We start from the raw sequence: 22,214 nt of genomic DNA, 5'->3' as shown, positions 1-22,214 counted from the left end.
GAGAAGCCCTGTTGAGAAGCCCTGTTGAGAAGCCCTGTTGATAAGCCTTGTTGAGAAGCCTTGTTGAGAAGCCGTGTTGAGAAGCCCTGTTGAGAAGCCCTGTTGAGAAGCCATGTTGAGAAGCCCTGTTGAGAAGCCCAGTTGAGAAGCCATGTTGAGAAGCCCTAGGTTTATGGACTATATTACATTACTCATGTTAAACTGGAGGTAAATTACACAACTAATGTGTTACCGTAATTGTGTCTCAGCCGTCGGGGATGTTACTGTCGGTTCAAACCCACAGCCTGTCTGTCTCGTTGACTGTCTGTCTGTCTGTCTGACTGCCTGTCTGTCTGCGCCTGCCTGCCTGCCTGTCTGTCTGTCTCTCTGACTGTCTGTCTGTCTCTCTGACTGACTGTCTGTCTGCCTGCACCTGCATGCCTGCCTGTCTGTCTGTCTGTCTCTCTGACTGACTATATGCCTGTCTGTCTCTCAGTCTGACTGTCTGCTTGTCTTCTGTCTGTCTGTCTCTCAGACTGACTGTCTGCCTGTATTCTGTCTGTCTGTCTGCCTGCCTGCCTGCCTGTAGTCTGTCTGTCTGTCTGTCTGTCTGTATTGACAGGCCCTCTGACAGCAGCTTGACTGTGAGTCTCTGAGGCCTGTAGTGTGACGTGGGTCAGACAGAGATATTTCTACTTTGCTATCATAACAATTAGAAAGCTGTATGGTTTCAGACCGTCACCACACCACAGCCCTCCTCCTGCTCCCTCTCCTGTCATTGTGACTGTCCTGACATTGTGACTGTCCTGTCACTGTCCCGTCCTGTCGTTGAGACTGTCCTGTCATTGTGACTGTCCTGTCGTTGTGACTGTCCTGTCACTGCCCTGTCCTGTAGTTGTGACTGTCCTGTCACTGCCCCGTCCTGTCGTTGTGACTGTCCTGTCACTGCCCTGTCCTGTCGTTGTGACTGTCCTGTCTTTGTGACTGTCCTGTCACTGCCCCGTCCCGTCGTTGTGACTGTCCTATCACTGCCCCGTCCTGTCGTTGTGACTGTCCTGTCACTGTCCTGTCCTGTCGTTGTGACTGTCCTGTCACTGCCCCGTCCTGTCGTTGTGACTGTCCTGACATTGTGACTGTCCTGTCACTGTCCCGTCCTGTCGTTGAGACTGTCCTGTCATTGTGACTGTCCTGTCACTGCCCCGTCCTGTCGTTGTGACTGTCCTGTCACTGCCCCATCCTGTCACTGTCCTGTTGTTGTGACTGTCCTGTCACCGCCCCATCCTGTCACTGTCCCGTCCTGTCGTTGTGACTGTCCTGTCACTGCCCCGTCCTGTCATTGTGACTGTCCTGTCACTGTCCCGTCCTGTCGTTGTGACTGTCCTGTCACTGCCCCGTCCTGTCACTGTCACTGCCCCGTCCTGTCATTGTGACTGTCCTGTCGTTGTGACTGTCCTGTCACTGCCCCGTCCTGTCACTGCCCCGTCCTGTCATTGTGACTGTCCTGTCATTGTGACTGTCCTGTCGTTGTGACTGTCCTGTCACTGTCCCCTCCTGTCGTTGTGACTGTCCTGTCATTGTGACTGCCCTGTCACTATCCCCTCCTGTCGTTGTGACTGTCCTGTCGTTGTGACTGTCCTGTCACTGCCCCATCCTGTCACTGTCCCCTCCTGTCGTTGTGACTGTCCTGTCACTGTCCCGTCCTGTCATTGTGACTGTCCTGTCACTGTCCCCTCCTGTCGTTGTGACTGTCCTGTCATTGTGACTGCCCTGTCACTATCCCCTCCTGTCGTTGTGACTGTCCTGTCGTTGTGACTGTCCTGTCACTGCCCCATCCTGTCACTGTCCCCTCCTGTCGTTGTGACTGTCCTGTCACTGTCCCGTCCTGTCATTGTGACTGTCCTGTCACTGTCCCCTCCTGTCGTTGTGATTGGTCAGGACAGGCGTCTGTAAAGCACTTTGTGACAACTGCTGATGTAAAAAGAGCTTCATGAAATACATGTAATTAATTGAGAGTGATTGCTTCCAATGGCGAACATGAGGTGTCCCATTCCTTCACCATTCCATTTAACATGAGGTGTCCCATTCCTTCACCATTCCATTTAACATGAGGCGTCCCATTCCTTTTAACATGAGGTGTCCCATTCCTTTTTAACATGAGGTGTCCCATTCCTTTTAACATGAGGTGTCCCATTCCATTTAACATGAGGTGTCCCATTCCTTTTAACATGAGGTGTCCCATTCCTTCACCATTCCATTTAACATGAGGTGTCCCATTCCTTCACCATTCCATTTAACATGAGGCGTCCCATTCCTTTTAACATGAGGTGTCCCATTCCTTTTTAACATGAGGTGTCCCATTCCTTTTAACATGAGGTGTCCCATTCCTTTTAACATGAGGTGTCCCATTCCTTTTTAACATGAGGTGTCCCATTCCATTTAACATGAGGTGTCCCATTCCATTTAACATGAGGTGTCCCATTCCTTTTAACATGGGGTGTCCCATTCATTTTAACATGAGGTGTCCCATTCCATTTAACATGAGGTGTCCCATTCCTTTTGACATGAGGTGTCCCATTCCTTTTAACATGAGGTGTCCCATTCCTTCACCATTCCATTTAACATGAGGTGTCCCATTCCTTTTAACATGAGGTGTCCCATTCCATTTAACATGAGGTGTCCCATTCCTTTTAACATGAGGTGTCCCATTCCTTTTAACATGAGGTGTCCCATTCCTTTTAACATGAGGTGTCCCATTCCATTTAACATGAGGTGTCCCATTCCATTTAACATGAGGTGTCCCATTCCATTTAACATGAGGTGTCCCATTCCTTTTAACATGAGGTGTCCCATTCCATTTAACATGAGGTGTCCCATTCCATTTAACATGAGGTGTCCCATTCCTTTTAACATGAGGTGTCCCATTCCATTTAACATGAGGTGTCCCATTCCTTTTAACATGAGGTGTCCCATTCCATTTAACATGAGGTGTCCCATTCCTTTTAACATGAGGTGTCCCATTCCATTTAACATGAGGTGTCCCATTCCTTTTAACATGAGGTGTCCCATTCCATTTAACATGAGGTGTCCCATTCCATTTAACATGAGGTGTCCCATTCCATTTAACATGAGGTGTCCCATTCCTTTTAACATGAGGTGTCCCATTCCTTCACCATTCCATTTAACATGAGGTGTCCCATTCCTTTTTAACATGAGGTGTCCCATTCCTTTTAACATGAGGTGTCCCATTCCATTTAACATGAGGTGTCCCATTCCATTTAACATGAGGTGTCCCATTCCTTCACCATTCCATTTAACATGAGGTGTCCCATTCCTTTTAACATGAGGTGTCCCATTCCTTTTAACATGAGGTGTCCCATTCCTTTTAACATGAGGTGTCCCATTCCATTTAACATGACGTGTCCCATTCCTTTTAACATGAGGTGTCCCATTCCTTCACCATTCCATTTAACATGAGGTGTCCCATTCCTTCACCATTCCATTTAACATGAGGTGTCCCATTCCTTCACCATTCCATTTAACATGAGGTGTCCCATTCCTTTTAACATGAGGTGTCCCATTCCTTCACCATTCCTTTTAACATGAGGTGTCCCATTCCATTTAACATGAGGTGTCCCATTCCTGTTAACATGAGGTGTCCCATTCCTTTTAACATGAGGTGTCCCATTCCTTCACCATTCCTTTTAACATGAGGTGTCCCATTCCATTTAACATGAGGTGTCCCATTCCTTTTAACATGAGGTGTCCCATTCCATTTAACATGAGGTGTCCCATTCCATTTAACATGAGGTGTCCCATTCCATTTAACATGAGGTGTCCCATTCCTTTTAACATGAGGTGTCCCATTCCATTTAACATGAGGTGTCCCATTCCATTTAACATGAGGTGTCCCATTCCATTTAATATGAGGCGTCCCATTCCTTTCAACATGAGGTGTCCCATTCCTTCACCATCTATTTATGGGAAATACAGAGCGTAGGGGTTGGTAATGTTCTCTAGTTACGCCGTGATTGGCTCAGTGTTCTGTCACTCGTGGGGGACACTACGTCGCTGCAGAAATCTACGGGTAGAGCTAGGGGCCTAAAAATGGCCGCTTTCAGCAGGATTTTCTCAATAATGGTTTGTGATACAAATGTTAAAGCGTTTCCGCCCAATAAATATTTCCACGTGTGAATCGCCAGAACAATCTTAGATACAACAAATATTTTCCGTCCACGCTGGAATCAGCCAGTAGCATCTCAGTCAGTCACCCTCCGTGAGCTGTCTCTGGGTGGAGTAACTTCACTGTCTGTTCAGCTCCCATCACCCTCCGTGAGCTGTCTCTGGGTGGAGTAACTTCACTGTCTGTTCCTCTCCCATCACCCGCTCCCGTCTCCCCCCTCTCACCCCAGGCCTTCTCCCCCCTTCTGGTGAAAATGTGGCTGAGGAGGACCAGCCGTGGTGCGTCAACATACAGGGGGGAGCGAGGGGGAGGGAGGAGGCTGAGGGGAGAGGGGGGAGGGAGAGGGAGGAGGCTGAGGGGAGGAGGGGTGAGGGAGGGAGGGAGAGGGAGGAGGCTGAGGGGAGGAGGGAGGGAGAGGGAGGAGGCTGAGGGGAGGAGGGGTGAGGGAGGGAGGGAGAGGGAGGAGGCTGAGGGGAGGAGGGGTGAGGGAGGGAGGGAGAGGGAGGAGGCTGAGAGGAGGAGGGGGAGGGAGGGAGGGAGGGAGAGAGAGAGAGAGAGGGAGGAGGCTGAGGGGAGGAGGGGGGAGGGAGGAGGCTGAGGGGAAGAGGGGGGAGGGAGGAGGCTGAGGGGAAGAGGGGGGAGGGAGGAGGCTGAGGTGAAGAGGGGAGATATTAGATATTCTTAATTCCATTCCTTTAGATGTGTGTGTGTTGGGTTGCTGTTGTGAAGCCGTTGGATATCACTGCACTGTCGGAACTAGAAGCACAAGCATTTCACTGCACTGCCGGAACTAGAAGCATTTCACTGCACTGTCGGAACTAGAAGCACAAGCATTTCACTGCACTGTCGGAACTAGAAGCATTTCACTGCACTGTCGGAACTAGAAGCATTTCACTGCACTGTCGGAACTAGAAGCACAAGCATTTCACTGCACTGTCGGAACTAGAAGCATTTCACTGCACTGTCGGAACTAGAAGCATTTCACTGCACTGTCGGAACTAGAAGCACAAGCATTTCACTGCACTGTCGGAACTAGAAGCACAAGCATTTCACTGCACTGTCGGAACTAGAAGCATTTCACTGCACTGTCGGAACTAGAAGCATTTCACTGCACTGTCGGAACTAGAAGCATTTCACTGCACCCGTAATACCAGCTGTTAAACACGTGTAGGTGACCAATACCATTTTATATATTTAATGTTATTCATGATACAGCACGGCCTCTTGGGACCTTACTGCTTAAAAACCTGTTACGGCTGGGGTTCCGCTAGCGGGACGTTTAGACAACAACCGCTGAAATTCAAAATAAATTATTAGAAATATTGAACTTTCATTGTACCATAGTAACCTAGAATAACCCCCTAGTAACACAGGCCCTACATAGTAACCTAGAATAACCCCCTAGTAACACAGGCCCTACATAGTAACCTAGAATAACCCCCTAGTAACACAGGCCCTACATAGTAACCTAGAATAACCCCCTAGTAACACAGGCCCTACATAGTAACCTATAATAACCCCCTAGTAACACAGGCCCTACATAGTAACCTAGAATAACCCCCTAGTAACACAGGCCCTACATAGTAACCTAGAATAACCCCCTAGTAACACAGGCCCTACATAGTAACCTAGAATAACCCCCTAGTAACACAGGCCCTACATAGTAACCTAGAATAACCCCCTAGTAACACAGGCCCTGCATAGTAACCTAGAATAACCCCCTAGTAACACAGGCCCTACATAGTAACCTAGAATAACCCCCTAGTAACACAGGCCCTACATAGTAGCCTAGAATAACCCCCTAGTAACACAGGCCCTACATAGTAACCTAGAATAACCCCCTAGTAACACAGGCCCTACATAGTAACCTAGAATAACCCACTAGTAACACAGGCCCTACATAGTAACCTAGAATAACCCCCTAGTAATACAGGCCCTACATAGTAACCTAGAATAACCCCCTAGTAACACAGGCTCTACATAGTAACCTAGAATAACCCCCTAGTAACACAGGCCCTACATAGTAACCTAGAATAACCCCCTAGTAACACAGGCCCTACATAGTAACCTAGAATAACCCCCTAGTAACACAGGCCCTACATAGTAACCTAGAATAACCCCCTAGTAACACAGGCCCTACATAGTAACCTAGAATAACCCCCTAGTAACACAGGCCCTACATAATAACCTAGAATAACCCCCTAGTAACACAGGCCCTACATAGTAACCTAGAATAACCCCCTAGTAACACAGGCTCTACATAGTAACCTAGAATAACCCCCTAGTAACACAGGCCCTACATAGTAACCTAGAATAACCCCCTAGTAACACAGGCCCTACATAGTAACCTAGAATAACCCACTAGTAACACAGGCCCTACATAGTAACCTAGAATAACCCCCTAGTAACACAGGCCCTACATAGTAACCTAGAATAACCCCCTAGTAACACAGGCCCTACATAGTAACCTAGAATAACCCCCTAGTAACACAGGCCCTACATAGTAACCTAGAATAACCCCCTAGTAACACAGGCCCTACATAGTAACCTAGAATAACCCCCTAGTAACACAGGCCCTACATAGTAACCTAGAATAACCCCCTAGTAACACAGGCCCTACATAGTAACCTAGAATAACCCCCTAGTAACACAGGCCCTACTTAGTAACCTAGAATAACCCCCTAGTAACACAGGCCCTACATAGTAACCTAGAATAACCCCTAGTAACACAGGCCCTACAGAGTAACCTAGAATAACCCCCTAGTAACACAGGCCCTACTTAGTAACCTAGAATAACCCCCTAGTAACACAGGCCCTACATAGTAACCTAGAATAACCCCCTAGTAACACAGGCCCTACATAGTAACCTAGAATAACCCCCTAGTAACACAGGCCCTACATAGTAACCTAGAATAACCCCCTAGTAACACAGGCCCTACATAGTAACCTAGAATAACCCCCTAGTAACACAGGCCCTACATAGTAACCTAGAATAACCCCCTAGTAACACAGGCCCTACATAGTAACCTAGAATAACCCCTAGTAACACAGGCCCTACATAGTAACCTAGAATAACCCCCTAGTAACACAGGCCCTACATAGTAACCTAGAATAACCCCCTAGTAACACAGGCCCTACATAGTAACCTAGAATAACCCCTAGTAACACAGGCCCTACATAGTAACCTAGAATAACCCCCTAGTAACACAGGCCCTACATAGTAACTTAGAATAACCCCCTAGTAACACAGGCCCTACATAGTAACCAAGAATATCCCCCTAGTAACACAGGCCCTACATAGTAACCTAGAATAACCCCCTAGTAACACAGGCCCTGCATAGTAACCTAGAATAACCCCCTAGTAACACAGGCCCTACATAGTAACCTAGAATAACCCCCTAGTTACACAGGCCCTACATAGTAACCTAGAATAACCCCCTAGTAACACAGGCTCTACATAGTAACCTATAATAACCCCCTAGTAACACAGGCCCTACATAGTAACCTAGAATAACCCCTAGTAACACAGGCCCTACATAGTAACCTAGAATAACCCCCTAGTAACACAGGCCCTACATAGTAACCTAGAATAACCCCCTAGTAACACAGGCCCTACATAGTAACCTAGAATAACCCCCTAGTAACACAGGCCCTACATAGTAACCTTTAATAACCCCCTAGTAACACAGGCCCTACATAGTAACCTAGAATAAGCCCCTAGTAACACAGGCTCTACATAGTAACCTATAATAACCCCCTAGTAACACAGACCCTACATAGTAACCTAGAATACCCCCCTAGTAACAGGCCCTACATAGTAACCTAGAATAACCCCCTAATAACAGGCCCTACATAGTAACCTAGAATAACCCCCTAGTAACACAGGCCCTACATAGTAACCTAGAATAACCCCCTAGTAACACAGGCCCTACATAGTAACCTAGAATAACCCCCTAGTAACACAGGCCCTACATAGTAACCTAGAATAACCCCCTAGTAACACAGGCCCTACATAGTAACCTAGAATAACCCACTAGTAACACAGGCCCTACATAGTAACCTAGAATAACCCCCTAGTAACACAGGCCCTACATAGTAACCTAGAATAACCCCCTAGTAACACAGGCCCTACATAGTAACCTAGAATAACCCCCTAGTAACACAGGCCCTACATAGTAACCTAGAATAACCCCCTAGTAACACAGGCTCTACATAGTAACCTATAATAACCCCCTAGTAACACAGGCCCTACATAGTAACCTAGAATAACCCCTAGTAACACAGGCCCTACATAGTAACCTAGAATAACCCCCTAGTAACACAGGCCCTACATAGTAACCTAGAATAACCCCCTAGTAACACAGGCCCTACATAGTAACCTAGAATAACCCCCTAGTAACACAGGCCCTACATAGTAACCTAGAATAACCCCTAGTAACACAGGCCCTACATAGTAACCTAGAATAACCCCCTAGTAACACAGGCCCTACATAGTAACCTAGAATAACCCCCTAGTAACACAGGCCCTACATAGTAACCTAGAATAACCCCCTAGTAACCCTTAAGCAGGAAAATCCAGACCATAATAGGTCATATAGAATGCATCATTTCCACAGGTGTCAGCCTACACATGTTGAGAAGACATGTTGAGAAGACATGTTGAGAACTAGTCAGTATTATAATAATCTACCATAATGACAGGGTAGAGACATGATGAGAATACATGTTGAGAAGACATGTTGAGAACTAGTCGGTATTATAATAATCTACCATAATGACAGGGTAGAGACATGTTGAGAAGACATGTTGAGAAGACATGTTGAGAACTAGTCAGTATTATAATAATCTACCATAATGACAGGGTAGAGACATGATGAGAATACATGTTGAGAAGACATGTTGAGAACTAGTCAGTATTATAATAATCTACCATAATGACAGGGTAGAGACATGATGAGAAGACATGTTGAGAAGACATGTTGAGAACTAGTCAGTATTATAATAATCTACCATAATGACAGGGTAGAGACATGTTGAGAAGACATGTTGAGAAGACATGTTGAGAAGCCCTGTTGAGAAGCCTTGTTGAGAAGCCCTGTTGAGAAGACATGTTGAGAAGCCCTGTTGAGAAGCCCTGTTGAGAAGCCCTGTTGAGAAGCCCTGTTGAGAAGCCCTGTTGAGAAGCCATGTTGAGAAGCCCTGTTGAGAAGCCCTGGGTTTATGGACTACATTACATTACTCATGTTAAACTGGAGGTAAATTACACAACTAATGTGTTACCTACCGTAAGTGTGTCTCAGCCGTCGGGGATGTTACTGTCGGTTCAAACCCACAGCCTGTCTGTCTCGTTGACTGTCTGTCTGTCTGTCGCTCTGACTGCCTGTCTGTCTGTCTGCCTGCGCCTGCCTGTCTGTCTCTCTGACTGTCTGTCTGTCTCTCTGACTGACTGTCTGTCTGCCTGCGCCTGCATGCCTGTCTGTCTGTCTGACTGACTATCTGCCTGTCTGTCTCTCAAGACTGACTGTCTGCCTGTATTCTGTCTGTCTGTCTCTCAGACTGCCTGCCTGCCTGTATTCTGTCTGTCTGCTGTCTGTCTGTCTGTCTGTCTGTCTGTCTGTCACTCTGACTGCCTTCCTGTTTTTCTGACTGACTGTCTGTCTGCCACTCAGACTGTCTGTCTGCCTGTCTGTCTCTTTGACTGTCTGTCTGTCTGTCTGTCTCTCTCTCTGTCTGTCTGTCTGTCTGTCTGTCTGTCTGTCTGTCTGTCTGTCTGTCTGTCTGCCTGCACCTGTCTGCCTTCCTTCCTTCCTTCCTTCCTGTCTGTCTGTCTGTCTGTCTGTCTGTATGTATGCATGTCTGTCTGTCTGACTGTCTGCCTGTCTGTCTCTCAGACTGTCTGCCTGTCTGTCTGCCTGCCTGTCTCTCAGACTGTCTGCCTGCCTGTCTCTCAGACTGTCTGTCTGTCTGTCTGTCTGTCTGTCTGTCTGTGTATTGACAGGCCCTCTGACAGCAGCTTGACTGTGAGTCTCTGAGGCCTGTAGTGTGACGTGGGTCAGACAGAGATATTTCTACTTTGCTATCATAACAATTAGAAAGCTGCATGGTTTCAGACCGTCACCACACCACAGCCCTCCTCCTGCTCCCTCTCCACCACACAGCAGTTCAGCTCTACGACGCACGCACGCACGCACGCACGCACGCACGCACGCACGCACGCACACACACACACACACACACACACACACACACACACACACACACCAGGCCCTCCATGTCTGTTAACAGCTGTGCTATCACCCAGGGCACAGAGCCCCCACACAGGGCTGTGGAGTCCGTCTCACTGTCACGGTAAACCCAATCAGGGACATTCCCACATCAGGCCCTCCATGTCTGTTAACAGCTGTGCTATCACCCAGGGCACAGAGCCCCCACACATGGCTGTGGAGTCCGTCTCACTGTCACGGTAAACCCAATCAGGGACATTCCCACATCAAGAGGGGAAAGAATGCAACACAACGCCGATGTCTTTAAAATAATTTCAGAAAGAAATATTCACTGTTGCCACAGAAATGTATATGACAACAAGTGAAGAAGTCTGTCTCCAAGAAATCACTGCTGTCTGTGTGGAGATCAAACTAGAGATGGTTGGAGAACATAGACACACACACACACACACACACACACACACACACACACACACACCCCAGAGTTACTCAGACAACATTCTCGTCTTCCCAGTCTTGGTCCCCGTCCCAAAGTTATGACACGGTCGCCCACATTAACCCACATGTTGGCACGGCGATATCCAATCAGAGCGAGCCGTGGCCAGTCTGACACCATGGTCACCACGGCGGCCCCACAGACAGCTCCATGACATCACCGCTGCCTCAAAAACAGAGGATTTAGATTTAGCGGCGTGTGGAATCCCGCCTTCGTCAAGACGGCGTGCCGCCCACGGCAGGTTTACTACGGAGCTATGTTTACCAGGCAGGGAGGAACACAAGACCCAGACTTGGAGGTTGGGCTGTGTGTTGGTTGGCAGAGAACAGGCCGTTTGTGGCGATGCCTGAAGTTTATGGAGCTAGGGATGGAGGCTGGGACAGGAGAGAGACAGGGAGAGAGTGTGTGTGAGAGAGATAGGGACACAGAGTTTGTGTGAGAGAGAGAGAGAGAGAGAGAGAGAGAGAGAGAGAGAGAGAGAGAGACAGAGGGAGACAGAGTTTGTGAGAGAGACCCAGAGAGAGTTTGTGAGAAAGACCCAGAGAGTGTGTGAGAGAGAGAGAGAGAGAGAGAGAGAGAGAGAGAGTCTCTGTTCACAAACACAAACAGACCCCACAGAGCCCCAGGACAGCAGCACAATTAGACCCAACCAAATCATGAAAAAACAAGAAGATAATTATTTGACACATTGGAAAGAATTCACAAAAAAACAGAGCAAACTAGAATGCTGTTTGGCCCTAAACAGAGAGTACATAGTGACAGAATACCTGACCACTGTGACTGACCCAAACTTAAGGAAAGCTTTGACTATGTACAGACTCAGTGAGCATAGCCTTGCTATTGAGAAAGGCCGCCGTAGGCAGACATGGCTCTCAAGAGAAGACAGGCTATGTGCACACTGCCCACAAAATGAGGTGGAAACTGAGCTGCACTTCCTAACCTCCTGTCCAATGTATGACCATATTAGAGACACATATTTCCCTCAGATTCCACAGATCCACAAAGATTTTATATAGACATAATATGACATTTGAAATGTCTTTATTGTTTTGGAACTTTTGTAAGTGTAATGTTTACAGTTAATTTTCTATTGTTTATTATCTACTTCACTTGCTTTGGCAATCTTAACATGTGTTTTCCATGTCAATAAAGCCCTTAAATTTAAGCTGAATTGACAGACAGAGAGAGTTTGTGTGTGAGAGAGAGAGTGGGCAGACCTCTTGCATTTTCTGGCCTGTGTGGGTGCTAGCTATCTACAGTAGGAGAGTATAGACTGGGGAGGACAGGGGCTGAGGAGAGACTGGGGAAGACAGGGGCTGAGGAGAGGAGAGGAGAAACTGGGGAGGACAGGGACTGAGGAGAGGAGAGGAGAGACTGGGGAGGACAGGGACTGAGGAGGGGAGAGGAGAGACTGGGGAGGACAGGGGCTGAGGACAGGAGAGGGGAGACTGGGGAGGACAGGGGCTGAGGACAGGAGAGACTGGGGAGGACAGGGGCTGAGGAGAGGAGAGACTGGGGAGGACAGAGACTGAGGAGAGGAGAGGCTGGGGAGGACAGGGGCTGAGGAGAGGAGAGACTGGGGAGGACAGAGACTGAGGAGAGGAGAGGCTGGGGAGGACAGGGGCTGAGGACAGGAGAGGAGAGGCTGGGGAGGAAAGGAGAGACTGGGGAGGAGAGGAGAGACTGGGGAGGACAGGGGCTGAGGAGAGGAGAGGCTGGGGAGGAGAGGAGAGACTGGGGAGGACAGGGGCTGAGGAGAGGAGAGACTGGGGAAGAGAGGAGAGACTGGGGAGGAGAGGGGCTGACGAGAGGACAGGGGCTGGGGAGAGGACAGGGGCTGGGGAGAGGAGGGGCTGGGGAGGACAGAGACTGAGGAGAGACTGGGGAGGACAGGGACTGAGGAGAAGAGACTGGGGAGGACAGGGGCTGAGGAGAGGAGAGACTGGGAGAGGAGAGACTGGGGAGGACAGAGACTGAGGAGAGACTGGGGAGGACAGGGACTGAGGAGGGGAGAGACTGGGGAGGACAGGGGCTGAGGATAGGAGAGACTGTGGAGGAGGGGAGAGACTGGGGAGGACAGGGACTGAGGAGGGGAGAGACTGGGGAGGACAGGGGCTGGGGAGAGGAGAGACTGTTATTGGTTATGGAACAGGGTTATGGGTTATGGAACAGGGTTATGGGTTATGGAACAGGGTTATGGGTTATGGAACAGGGGTTTGGGTTATGGAACAGGGTTATGGGTTATGGAACAGGGTTATGGAACAGGGTTATGGGTTATGGAACAGGGTTATGGGTTATGGAACAGGGTTATGGAACATGGTTATGGGTCATGGAACAGGGTTATGGGTTATGGAACATGGTTATGGGTTATGGAACAGGGTTATGGAACATGGTTATGGGTCATGGAACAGGGTTATGGGTTATGGAACATGGTTATGGGTTATGGAACAGGGTTATGGAACAGGGTTATGGAACAGGGTTATGGGTAATGGAACAGGGTTATGGGTTATGGAACAGGGTTATGGAACAGGGTTATGGGTTATGGAACAGGGTTATGGGTTATGGAACAGGGTTATGGAACATGGTTATGGGTCATGGAACAGGGTTATGGGTTATGGAACAGGGTTATGGAACAGGGTTATGGGTTATGGAACATGGTTATGGGTTATGGAACAGGGTTATGGAACAGGGTTATGGAACAGGGTTATGGGTAATGGAACAGGGTTATGGGTTATGGAACAGGGTTATGGAACAGGGTTATGGGTTATGGAACAGGGTTATGGGTTATGGAACAGGGTTATGGAACATGGTTATGGGTCATGGAACAGGGTTATGGGTTATGGAACATGGTTATGGGTTATGGAACAGGGTTATGGAACAGGGTTATGGAACAGGGTTATGGGTCATGGAACAGGGTTATGGGTCATGGAACAGGGTTATGGAACATGGTTATGGGTCATGGAACAGGGTTATGGGTTATGGAACATGGTTATGGGTTATGGAACAGGGTTATGGAACAGGGTTATGGGTTATGGAACAGGGTTATGGGTTATGGAACAGGGTTATGGAACAGGGTTATGGAACAGGGTTATGGGTTATGGAACAGGGTTATGGAACAGGGTTATGGAACATGGTTATGGAACAGGGTTATGGAACAGGGTTATGGGTTATGGAACAGGGTTATGGAACAGGGTTATGGAACATGGTTATGGGTCATGGAACAGGGTTATGGGTTATGGAACATGGTTATGGGTTATGGAACAGGGTTATGGAACAGGGTTATGGAACAGGGTTATGGAACAGGGTTATGGGTCATGGAACAGGGTTATGGGTTATGGAACAGGGTTATGGGTTATGGAACAGGGTTATGGAACAGGGGTATGGGTCATGGAACAGGGTTATGGGTTATGGAACAGGGTTATGGAACAGGGTTATGGGTTATGGAACAGGGTTTGGAACAGGGTTATGGAACATGGTTATGGAACATGGTTATGGGTCATGGAACAGGGTTATGGGTTATGGAATAGACTTTGTGACTCAGTTGTTGACTTCGTTATAGGTGAAGAATAAACAACCCCAATCCTCATTTAAAATATATATATATATACACATGTTGTTTTTCCAACAGAATGTTTTAAAACAGTTTTATGGTAGGCTACACGTACGCAAGAGAACAGGTTTAAACTGAGACTAAACAACGGCATCTATAAAAACAACAGTCTATGACACAACAGCCCAGTTATAGTAACACATCTCCATATCCAGACACAGCTGACATTTGGGTTTGGTTCTGGGTCAGAGCCGGGTCAGAGCCGGGTCTAGACAGGGGCAGTTCTGGGGGGTACAGAGAGAGGGAAGCCCTGCTCTGAGTCAGTGAGAGGCAAGACAGTGCGTCAGTGTTCGAGGGGCATCCACAACTACTCACCAACAGTGAAATGTGAGACGGGTGAACGTGGCTGTGAAGTGGCGACCGCTGACACCACTCAGATAGAGCCAGTGGGTGTTTTTAGCCCCTGTCTACCACGCTGAGGCTTCTGCAGTGGGTCCTGGGCGACCGCTGACACCACTCAGATAGAGCCAGTGGGTGTTTTTAGCCCCTGTCTACTACGCTGAGGCTTCTACAGTCGGTCCTAGGGCTGACCCACAGATTACTCTGCCTGGGGTTTAGTCCTATCTTCTGCAGTCGGTCCTAGGGCCGAACCACAGATTACTCTGCCTGGGGTTTAGTCCTATCTTCTGCAGTCGGTCCTAGGGCCGACCCACAGATCCCTCTGCCTGGGGTTTAGTCCTATCTTCTGCAGTCGGTCCTAGGGCCGACCCACAGATTACTCTGCCTGGGGTTTAGTCCTATCTTCTACAGTGGGTCCTAGGGCCGACCCACAGATCCCTCTGCCTGGGGTTTAGTCCTATCTTCTACAGTGGGTCCTAGGGCCGACCCACAGATTACTCTGCCTGGGGTTTAGTCCTATCTTCTGCAGTCGGTCCTAGGGCCGACCCACAGATTACTCTGCCTGGGGTTTAGTCCTATCTTCTACAGTCGGTCCTAGGGCCGACCCACAGATTACTCTGGCTGGGGTTTAGTGAGGCTGTGAGTCTGTATTTGGTGGGGTCTGGCTAACAGTGTTATTATAGTATTATCCAATCAGCTCTGTCTGGCCCTCAGGGAGAACCCCCACCACAACACACAAACACAGCAGTGACATCACACAGCGGAAGGCTGTCTCACTTACTGGAGGGCTGCCCACATTACCAGAGGACCCTGTCTGACCGGTGGGCTGCCCACATTACCGGAAGACCCTGTCTGACTGGAGGGCTGCCCACATTACCGGAGGACCCTGTCTGACCGGTGGGCTGCCCACATTACCAGAAGACCCTGTCTGACTGGAGGGCTGCCCACATTACTGGAGGACCCTGTCTGACTGGAGGGCTGCCCACATTACCGGAGGACCCTGTCTGACTGGTGGGCTGCCCACATTACTGGAGGACTCAGTCTGACTGGTGGGCTGCCCACATTACCGGAGGACCCTGTCTGACTGGTGGGCTGCCCACATTACTGGAGGACCCTGTCTGACTGGTGGGCTGCCCACATTACTGGAGGACCCTGTCTGACTGGTGGGCTGCCCACATTACTGGAGGACCCTGTCTGACTGGTGGGCTGCCCACATTACTGGAGGACCCTGTCTGACTGGTGGGCTGCCCACATTACTGGAGGACCCTGTATGACTGGAGGGCTGCCCACATTACCGGAGGACCCTGTCTGACTGGTGGGCTGCCCACATTACTGGAGGACCCTGTCTGACTGGTGGGCTGCCCACATTACTGGAGGACCCTGTCTGACTGGTGGGCTGCCCACATTACTGGAGGACCCAGTCTGACTGGTGGGCTGCCCACATTACTGGAGGACCCTGTATGACTGGAGGGCTGCCCACATTACCGGAGGACCCTGTCTGACTGGTGGGCTGCCCACATTACTGGAGGACCCTGTCTGACCAACACAGTGGTTAACGGAGATGGTTCTGACACACAGTGGTTAACGGAGATGGTTCTGACAGACACAGTGGTTAACGGAGATGGTTCTGACAGACACAGTGGTTAACGGAGATGGTTCTGACCGACACAGCGGTTAATGGGAGATGGTTCTCCCTCTTTGTCAACTCAGTCTAATACATATGTACTGGGTCAACTCAGTCCAAAACATATGTACTGGGTCAACTCAGTCCAAAACATATGTACTGGGTCAACTCAGTCCAAAACATATGTACTGGGTCAACTCAGTCCAAAACATATGTACTGGGTCAACTCAGTCCAAAACATATGTACTGAGTCAACTCAGTCCAAAACATATGTACTGGGTCAACTCAGTCCAAAACATATGTACTGGGTCAACTCAGTCCAAAACATATGTACTGGGTCAACTCAGTCCAAAACATATGTACTGGGTCAACTCAGTCCAAAACATATGTACTGGGTCAACTCAGTTCAAAACATATGTACTGAGTCAACTCAGTTCAAAATGTCCCCTTTAACCAGAGCCAAATGGCCCCCTTTAACCAGAGCCAAATGGCCCCCTTTAACCAGAGCCAAATGGCCCCCTTTAACCAGAGCCAAATGGCCCCATATAACCAGAGCCAAATGGCCCCCTATAACCAGAGCCAAATGGCCCATTTTAACCAGAGCCAAATGGCCCCCTTTAACCAGAGCCAAATGGCCCCCTATAACCAGAGCCAAATGGCCCCCTTTAACCAGAGCCAAATGGCCCCCTATAACCAGAGCCAAATGGCCCCCTTTAACCAGAGCCAAATGGCCCCCTTTAACCAGAGCCAAATGGCCCCCTTTAACCAGAGCCAAATGGCCCCCTTTAACCAAAGCCAAATGGCCCCCTTTAACCAGAGCCAAATGGCCCCCTATAACCAGAGCCAAATGGCCCCCTTTAACCAGAGACAAACACAGCGTAAGCATTAAATACATTCACTCCTGGAATGTAATGTTACAGCCAAGTTGTGTGTAGGCCGAATGAGAGAGACGTTCTACTGGTGTTCATATGGTAGATTACTGAGCTAACCCTGGTGAGGACCATGGAGAGAAGTATGGTGAGACAGACCCACTGTAGAGAGAAAGAGAGGAGGGAGAAAGGTAGCCTAGTGGTTAGAGCGGCAGGTAGCCTAGTGGTTAGAGCGGCAGGTAGCCTAGTGGTTATAGTGGCAGGTAGCCTAGTGGTTAGAGCGTTGGACTTGTAACCGAAAGGTTGCAAGATCAAATCGAGAGAAGGATACAGAGAGAGAGAGAGAGTGACAGAGAATGAGCAGGAGAGAGAGAGATAGGTTGAGGGAGAGAGCCAGAGAGAGTAACAGAGAATGAGGGGGAGGGAGAAGCAGAGAGAGACAGAGAATGAGGGGGAGGGAGAAGCAGAGAGTAACAGAGAATGAGGGGGAGGGAGAAGCAGAGAGACAGAGAATGAGGGGGGAGAGAGGGATACAGAGAGAGAGTGACAGAGAATGAAGGGAAGGGAGAGAGAGTGAAGGGAAGGGAGAGAGAGTGACAGAGAATGAAGGGAAGGGAGAGAGAGTGAAGGGAAGGGAGAGAGAGTGACAGAGAATGAAGGGAAGGGAGAGAGAGTGAAGGGAAGGGAGAGAGAGTGACAGAGAATGAAGGGAAGGGAGAGAGAGTGAAGGGAAGGGAGAGAGAGTGACAGAGAATGAAGGGAAGGGAGAGAGAGTGACAGAGAATGAAGGGAAGGGAGAGAGAGAGTGACAGAGAGAGAGAGTGACAGAGAATGAAGAGAAGGGAGAGAGAGGCAGCGAGGTAGAGTTCGAAACACAGAGCAGGAACCTGGACTTCAGAAAATCAGAAATACAGGAATACAGGAAATACAGGCACTGTAATCCTACAAGAAACCTGGTATAGAGGAGACGGACCCACTGGTTGCCCTCTAGGTTACAGAGAGCAGGTAGTCCCATCCACCACACTACCAGGTGGGTGGTATAGAGGAGATGGACCCACTGGTCGCCCTCTAGGTTACAGAGAGCTGGTAGTCCCATCCACCAAACTACCAGGAGTGAAACAGGGAAGGGACTCAGGGGGTATGCTAATTTGGTATAGAGCAGACCCAATTCACTCTATCAAATTAATCAAAACAGGAACATTTTACATTTGGGTCGAAATTTAAAAGGAAATGATCTCAACAGAGAAAAATGTCCTCCTGAGTGCTACCTATATCCCCCCACTAGAATCCCCATACTTTAATGAAGACAGCTTCTCCATCCTGGAGGGGAAATCAATCATTTACAGGCCCAGGGACATAGTACTAGTCTGTGGCGACATAAATGCCAGAACCAGACAAGAACCTAACATCCTCAGCACACAGGGGGACAAACACATACCTGGGGGTGACAGCATTCCCTCCCCCATATGCCCCCCAAGGCAGAACTACGACAACATAACCAACAAAAACGGGTCACAACTCTTGCAACTCTGTCGCATGCTGGGTATGTACATAGTCAATGGGGGGCTTAGAGGGGACTCCTATGGTAGGTACACCTATAGATCATCTCCTGGCAATAGTACTGTAGATTACTTTATCACTGACCTCAACCCAGAGTCTCTCAGAGCGTTCACAGTCAGCCCACTGACACCTCTATCAGATCACAGCAAAATCAGTCTACTTGAACAGAGCAATACTCAGTCATGAGGCATCAAAGCCAAAGGAACTGAATAATATTAAGAAATGCTATAGATGGAAGGAAAGTAATGTGGAAACCTACCAAAAAACAATTAGGCAACAACAAATTCAACCCCTTCTAGACAACTTCCTGGACAAAACATTCCACTGTAATAGTGAAGGTGTAAACTTGGCAGTAGAAAATCTTAACAGTATATTTGACCTCTCAGCTTCCCTATCAAATCTAAACATTTCAAGCAGACAACCTAAATTAACAACAATGACAAACGGTTTGATGAAGAATGTAAAAACCTAAGAAAGAAATTGAGAAACCTGTCCAACCAAAATCACAGAGACCCAGAAAACCTGAGTCTACGCCTTCACTATGGTGAATCACTAAAACAATACAGAAACACACTACGGAAAAAGAGGGAACAGCACTTCAGAAATCAGCTCAATGCAATTGAAGAATCCATAGACTCTAACCATTTCCGGGAAAATTGAAAAACACTAAACAAACAACAACACAAAGAGACATCTATCCAAAACGGAGATGTATGGATAAACCACTTCTCCAATCTTTTTGGCTCTATAACAAAGTACAAACAGCAAAAACATGTACATGATCAAATACAAATCTTAGAATCAACTATTAAAGACTAGCAGAACCCACTGGATTCTCAAATGACATTGAATGAACTACAGGACAAAATACAAACCTTCCAACCCAAAAAGGCCTGTGGTGTTGATGGTATCCTTAATGAAATAATAAAATATATAGACAACAAATTCCAATTGGCTATACTTAAACTCTTTAACATCATCCTCAGCTCTGGCATCTTCCCCAATATTTGGAACCAAGGACTGATCACCCCAATCCACAGAAGTGGAGACAAATTTGACCCCGATAACTACCGTGGGATATGCGTCAACAGCAACCTTGGGAAAATCCTCTGCATTATCATTAACAGCAGACTCGTTAATTTCCTCAAATTAAAACAATGTACTGAGCAAATGTCAAATTGGCTTTTTACTAAATGACTGTACGACAGACCACGTATTCACCCTGCACACCTTAATTGACAAACAAACAAACCAAAGCAAAGGCAAAGTGTTCTCATGCTTTGTTGATTTCAAAAAAGCTTTCTACTCAATTTGGCATGAGGGTCTGCTATACAAATGGATGGAAAGTGGTGTTGGGGGAAAACATAAAATCCATGAACAAACACACACACACATTTCTATCCACAGGGCCGTGGGGTGAGACAGGGATGCAGCTTGAGCCCCACCCTCTTCAACATATATATCAACTAATTGTTGAGGGCACTAGAACAGTCCGCAGCACCCGGCCTCACCCTGCTAGAATCTGAAGTCAAATGTCTACTGTTTGCTGATGATCTGGTGCTTCTGTCACCAACCAAGGCGGGACAAATTCTGTCAGACTTGGGCGATGACAGTGAATCTATGTAAGACAAAAATAATGGTGTTCCAAAAAAAGTTCCACATGCCAAGACCACAAATACAAATTCCATCTAGACACCGTTGCCCTAGAGCGCACAAAAAATGATACATACCTCGGCGGCACAGGTAAATTCCACAAAGCTGTGAACGATCTGAGAGACAAGGCAAGAAGGGCCTTCTATGCCGACAAAAGTAACATAAAACTTGACATCCCAATTAGGATCTGGCTAAAAATACTGGAATCAGTCATAGAGCCTATTGCCCATTATGGTTGTGAGGTCTGGAGTCCTCTCACCAATCAAGTCTTCACCAAATGGGACAATAAAACAAATTGAGACTCACAATAAGACCCAACCAAATCATGACAAAACAACAATAAAATTCATTGATACATTGGAAAAGTGTAAGAAAAAACAGAGCAAACTAGAATGTTATTTGACCCTAAACAGAGAGGACACAGTGGCAGAATACCTGACCACTGTGACTGGCCCTAAACAGAGAGGACACAGTGGCAGAATACCTGACCACTGTGACTGGCCCTAAACAGAGAGGACACAGTGGCAGAATACCTGACCACTGTGACTGACCCTAAACAGAGAGGACACAGTGGCAGAATACCTGACCACTGTGACTGACCCTAAACAGAGAGGACACAGTGGCAGAATACCGGACCACTGTGACTGACCCTAAACAGAGAGGACACAGTGGCAGAATACCTGACCCCTGTGACTGACCCTAAACAGAGAGGAGACAGTGGCAGAATACCGGACCACTGTGACTGACCCTAAACAGAGAGGACACAGTGGCAGAATACCTGACCACTGTGACTGACCCTAAACAGAGAGGACACAGTGGCAGAATACCTGACCACTGTGACTGACCCTAAACAGAGAGGACACAGTGGCAGAATACCTGACCACTGTGACTGACCCTAAACAGAGAGGACACAGTGGCAGAATACCTGACCACTGTGACTGACCCTAAACAGAGAGGACACAGTGGCAGAATACCTGACCACTGTGACTGACCCTAAACAGAGAGGACACAGTGGCAGAATACCTGACCACTGTGACTGACCCTAAACAGAGAGGACACAGTGGCAGAATACCGGACCACTGTGACTGACCCTAAACAGAGAGGACACAGTGGCAGAATACCGGACCACTGTGACTGACCCTAAACAGAGAGGACACAGTGGCAGAATACCGGACCACTGTGACTGACCCTAAACAGAGAGGACACAGTGGCAGAATACCGGACCACTGTGACTGACCCTAAACAGAGAGGACACAGTGGCAGAATACCGGACCACTGTGACTGACCCTAAACAGAGAGGACACAGTGGCAGAATACCTGACCACTGTGACTGACCCTAAACAGAGAGGACACAGTGGCAGAATACCGGACCACTGTGACTGACCCTAAACAGAGAGGACACAGTGGCAGAATACCGGACCACTGTGACTGACCCTAAACAGAGAGGACACAGTGGCAGAATACCGGACCACTGTGACTGACCCTAAACAGAGAGGACACAGTGGCAGAATATCGGACCACTGTGACTGACCCTAAACAGAGAGGAGACAGTGGCAGAATACCGGACCACTGTGACTGACCCTAAACAGAGAGGACACAGTGGCAGAATACCTGACCACTGTGACTGACCCTAAACAGAGAGGACACAGTGGCAGAATACCTGACCACTGTGACTGACCC

Source organism: Oncorhynchus clarkii, chromosome 33 (assembly GCF_045791955.1).
Source record: "Oncorhynchus clarkii lewisi isolate Uvic-CL-2024 chromosome 33, UVic_Ocla_1.0, whole genome shotgun sequence".
Taxonomy (NCBI): Eukaryota; Metazoa; Chordata; class Actinopteri; order Salmoniformes; family Salmonidae; genus Oncorhynchus; species Oncorhynchus clarkii.
This window is presented reverse-complemented; position numbering follows the sequence as displayed.